Raw genomic sequence first — 5,732 nt, 5'->3', positions numbered from 1 at the left:
TGGATCCCTGCCATGTATTTTGTTGTCATGTTTGAGTGCTGTAGCATATTTATCTTGATGCATTTAGATGGCTACTTGCTGTTAATCGCAGACCGGTGCCATATTTGTTTTGCTTGTCATTTCCAAACCGTGCACCCGATTCCGGTGATCTTTATATCGGTTTCAACCAAAATCAACTCCTCTTTCCAGTGGCACTCTTGGTTTTCCAATTTGAGGCCAGGTTCAGTCATTCCTTTGCACATCATGCATATGCATCACATACCGCATCCCGCATATCATACCATGTTCATGTGTTGGTTTTTTACTATGTTGTGTGCTTCTTTCCGGTGTTGCTTCTTCGGGTTGGTTCCGATAACGTCGCGTTTGTGAGGACCCGTTCTTCTACGTCCGTTTGTCTTCCTCATGGACTCGTTCTTCTTCCTTGCGGGATTTCAGGCAAGATGACCATACCCTCGAAATCACTTCTATCTTTGCTTGCTAGTTGCTCGCTCTTTTGCTATGCCTATGCTGCGATACCTACCACTTGCTTATCATGCCTCCCATATTGTTAAGCCAAGCCTCTAACCCACCTTGTCCTAGCAAACCGTTGTTTGGCTATGTTACCGCTTGGCTCAGCCCCTCTTATAGCGTTGTTAGTTGCAGGTGAAGATTGGAGTTTGTTCCATGTTGGAACATGGATAATTTGTTGGGATATCACAATATCTCTTATTTAATTAATGCATCTATATACTTGGTAAAGGGTGGAAGGCTCGGCCTTATGCCTGGTGTTTTGTTCCACTCTTGCCGCCCTAGTTTCCGTCATATCGGTGTTATGTTCCCGGATTTTGCGTTCCTTACGCGGTTGGGTTATAATGGGAACCCCTTGACAATTCGCCTTGAATAAAACTCCTCCAGCAATGCCCAACATTGGTTTTACCATTCGCCACCTAGCCTCTTTTTCCCTTGGGAGTCGCTCTCCCAAGGGTCATCATTATCTTAACCCCCCGGGCCAGTGCTCCTCTAAGTGTTGGTCCAAACTAGAGCCCTGTGCAGCGCCCCCTCAGGGAAACTCGAGGTTTGGTTTTAGTTGTATGGAGCGCTCATCTGAGTGTGCCCTGAGAACGAGATATGTGCAGCTCCTATCGGGATTTGTCGGCACATTCGGGCGGTGTTGTTGGACTTGTTTTACCATTGTCGAGGATGTCTTGTAACCGGGATGCCGAGTCTGATCGGATTGTCTTGGGAGAAGGAATATCCTTCGTTGACCGTGAGAGCTTGTGATGGGCTAAGTTGGGACACCCCTGTAGGGATTGAACTTTCTAAAGCCGTGCCCACGGTTATGGGCAGATGGGAATTTGTTAATGTCCAATTGTAGAAAACATGAAGTTGATCTTAATTAAAATACATGAACTGCGTGTGTAACCGTGGCAGTCTCTTCTCGGCGGAGTCCGGGAAGTGAACACGGTGTTGGGTTATGCTTGACGTAGGTTGCTCTAGGATCACTTGTTGATCATAGTTTCTCGACCGTGCTTTTGCCTTCTCTTCTCGCTCTCATTTGCGTGTGTTAGCCACCATATAAGCTAGTCGCTTGCTGCAGCTCCACATCATACCTTTTACCTTACCCATAAGCTTAAATAGTCTTGATCGCGAGGGTGTGAGATTGCTGAGTCCCCGTGACTCACAGATACTTCCAAAACCAGTTTGCAGGTGCCGATGTTACCGAGCAGGTGATGCAACCAAGCTCAAGGAGTAGCTCGATGAAGATCTTGTCCTTTGTGTTGTTTCGTTCCAATTGATCAGTAGTGGAGCCCAGTTGGGACGATCGGGGATCTGTGTAGCTTTTGGGGTAGTCTTCTTTTATTTTGGGTTCCGTAGTCGGACCTTGATTGTATCTGGATGATGTAATGCTTTATTCATGTAATCGTGTGAAGTGGCGATTGTAAGCCAACTATGTATCTTTTTCCCTTATGTATTACATGGGTTGTGTGAAGATTACCTCACCTACGACATTGCTTTCAATGCGGTTATGCCTCTAAGTCATGCCTCGACACGTCGGAGATACAGCCGCATCGAGGGCGTTAGACTTAGGTCCCATGCAAGAAATGGGAATGAATTTCAAATACCGAGGAACCGTTGATTGGCGGCAAAACATTGAGATGCTTAGTTCTTAAATTCTAGTTAATCCAAAAGTTGTTTGGTGCACAGGTTCACCGGGAAGCATGCGAGATGTTCAAAGAAGGATTTATGCATCTCTTCAACGCAAACGGTTCAGTGAAGCAGTAAAGCGGCAGAAAATAAACCAAAAGATATACGTGCTGCCACACGCCCCGTGTGTCATGCGAGCAGGCGTTAGTTTACAGGACGCATGCGAGCAGTCTGCCGTGCAGGCATACCAGGAGGCGTGCGTGCAGGTGTGTGTATTGACGGGGAGGCGTGCGAGTAGCTGTTGATACGTCTCCAACGTATCTATAATTTTTGATTGCTCCATGCTATATTATCTACTGTTTTGGGCAATATTGGGCTTTATTATCCACTTTTATATTACTTTCGGGACTAACCTATTAACCGGAGGCCCAGCCCAGATTTGCTGTTTTTTGCCTATTTCAATGTTTTGAAGAAAAGGAATATCAAACGGAGTCGAAACAGAACGAAATCAACTGGAGAAGTTATTTTTGGAAAGAAACCTACCGGATAGACTTGAACCCTACATCAGAAGATGAAGGAGGAGCTCACGAGGGTAGGGGGCGCGCCCCCTGCCTCATGGCCTCCCCTTCGGTCCCCTGACATACTTCTTCCGCCTATATATCTCCATATACCCTAAAAACATCCGTGAGCACAATAGATCGGGAGTTCCACCGCCAGAAGCCTCCGTAGCCACCGAAAGCCAATCTAGACCCGTTCCGGCACCCTGCCGGAGGGGGCAATCCTTCTCCGGTGGCCATCTTCATCATCCCGGTGCTCTCCATGACGAGGAGGGAGTAGTTCTTCCTCGGGGCTGAGGGTATGCACCAGTAGCTATGTGTTTGATCTCTCTCTTGTGTTCTTGAGGTGATACGATCTTGATGTATCGCGAGCTTTGCTATTATAGTTGGATCTTATGTTTCTCCTCCCCCTCTACTCTCTTGTGATGGATTGAGTTTCCCCTTTGAAGTAATCTTATCGGATTGAGTCTTTAAAGATTTGAGAACACTTGATGTATGTCTTGCCGTGCGTATCTGTGGTGACAATGGGATATCACGTGATTCACTCGATGTATGTTTTAGTGATCAACTTGCGTGTTCCGCCTATGAACCTATGCATAGGGGTTGCCACACATTTTCGTCGTGATTCTCCGGTAGGAACTTTGGGGCACTCTTTGAGGTCCTTTGTGTTGGTTGAATAGATGAATATGAGATTGTGTGATGCATATCGTATAATCATACCCACAGATACTTGAGGTGACATTGGAGTATCTAGGTGACATCAGGGTTTTGATTGATTTGTATCTTAAGGTGTTATTCTAGTACGAACTCTAGAGCTGTTTGTGACGCTTATAGGAATAGCCCAACGGATTGATTGGAAAGAATAACTTTGAGGTGGTTTCGTACCCTACCATAATCTCTTCGTTCGTTCTCCGCTATTAGTGACTTTGGAGTGACTCTTTGTTGCATGTTGAGGGATAGTTATGTGATCCAATTATGTTAGTATTGTTGAGAGGACTTACACTAGCGAAAGTATGAACCCTAGGCCTTGTTTCAACACATTGCAATACCGTTTATGCTCACTTTTATCATTAGTTACCTTGCTGTTTTTATATTTTCAGATTACAAAAACTATTATCTACTATCCATATACCACTTGTACCACCATCTCTTCGCCGAACTAGTGCACCTATACAATTTACCATTGTATTGGGTGTGTTGGGGACACAAGAGACTATTTGTTAGTTGGTTGCAGGGTTGCTTGAGAGAGACCATCTTCATCCTACGCCTCCTACGGATTGATAAACCTTAGGTCATCCACTTGAGGGAAATTTGCTACTGTCCTACAAACCTCTGCACTTGGAGGCCCAACAACGTCTACAAGAAGAAGGTTGTGTAGTAGACATCAAGCTCTTTTCTGGCGCCGTTGCCGGGGAGGTGAGTGCTTGAAGGTATATCTTTAGATCTTGCAATCGAGTCTTTTAGTTTCTTGTTTTATCACTAGTTTAGTTTATAAAAGAAAACTACAAAAAATATGGAATTAAGGGTACCTCATATGCTTCATCTTTTTCTTCCGTGAAAATAAGGATTCCGATAATTGTGCTCAATTGCTAGAAGAAGAATGCATTAGAATGTTTGGCACTAAATATTTGAATGATGAGCATGATTGCAATGTTGTTAGTACGAATTCCTTGAATATCCATGATGCTAATGATATGCAAAGCCACAAGCTTGGGGAAGCTATGTTTGATGAAGATGATATTTTTTGTCCCCCAAGTTTTCATGAGCAAATTTATTATGATGAAAGCATGCCTCCTATTTATGATGATTATATTGATGAAAGTGGATTTGGAGAGGTCATGACTTTATTTTGTCATGAATCCACTATTTCGGAAGAGGTTCCAATTGATTATGAGAACAAAGTTGCTATCTATGATGATTATTGTGATGACTTGTATGCTATAAAGAATAATGATATCCATGAAACTTGTCATCATGATTTTAGTTTTCAATTGGATTATGCCTCACATGATAATTATTTTCTTGAGTTTGCTCCCACTATTATTCATGAGAAGAATTTTGCTTGTGTGGAGAGTAATAAAATTTCTATGCTTGTAGATCATGAAAAGAATGCTTTAGGTGCTGGTTATATTGTTGAATTCATTCATGATGCTACTGAAAATTATTATGAGGGAGGAACATATGCTTGTAGGAATTGCAATAATATCAAGTTTCCTCTCTATGTGCTTAAAGCTTTGAAGTTATGCTTGTTTTACCTTCCTATGCTAGTTGATTATTGTTCCCACAAGTTGCTTGCTCACAAAATACCTATGCATAGGAAGTGGGTTAGGCTTAAATGTGCTACTCATATTCTTTATGATGCTCTTTTTATGTTTCAATTCTTATCCTTTATGTGAGCATCGTTGTCATTATCATGCCTAGCTAGGGGCGTTAAACGATAGCGCTTGTTGGGAGGAAATCCAATTTTATTTTAGTTACTGTTTAGTAATAAATAATTCATCTATCCTTTGTTTATATGTGGTTTTATGCTTTTAATTAGTGTTTGTGCCAAGTAGAACCTTTGGGAAGACTTGGAAGAAGTCTTGTTGATCATGCTGTAAAAAACAGAAACTTTACGCTCACGAGAATTGCTGCCATTTTTATTTGGAGAGTGATATTTAGTTAATTGTTTTTGCATATGATTAATAGATAAATTCCTCAGGTCCAGCAATTTATTTGAGAATTTTATGAGTTCTAGAAGTATGCGTTTGATCCCGATTACTACAGACTGTTCTGTTTTTGACAGATTCTGTTTTCATGTGTTGTTTACTTATTTTGATGAATCTATGGCTAGTAAAATAGTTTATAAACCATAGAGAAGTTGGAATACAGTATGTTTAACACCAATATAAATAAAGAATGAGTTCATTACAGTACCTTGAAGTGGTGATTTATTTTCTTATACTGACGGAGCTTACGAGTTTTCTGTTAAGTTTTGTGTTGTGAAGTTTTCAAGTTTTGGGTAAGGATTCGATGGACTATGGAATAAGGAGTGGAAAGAGCCTAAGCTTG

This window comes from Triticum urartu, chromosome 6, assembly GCF_003073215.2.
Source record: "Triticum urartu cultivar G1812 chromosome 6, Tu2.1, whole genome shotgun sequence".
Lineage (NCBI taxonomy): Eukaryota > Viridiplantae > Streptophyta > Magnoliopsida > Poales > Poaceae > Triticum > Triticum urartu.
Note: the sequence above shows the minus strand (reverse complement) of the source record.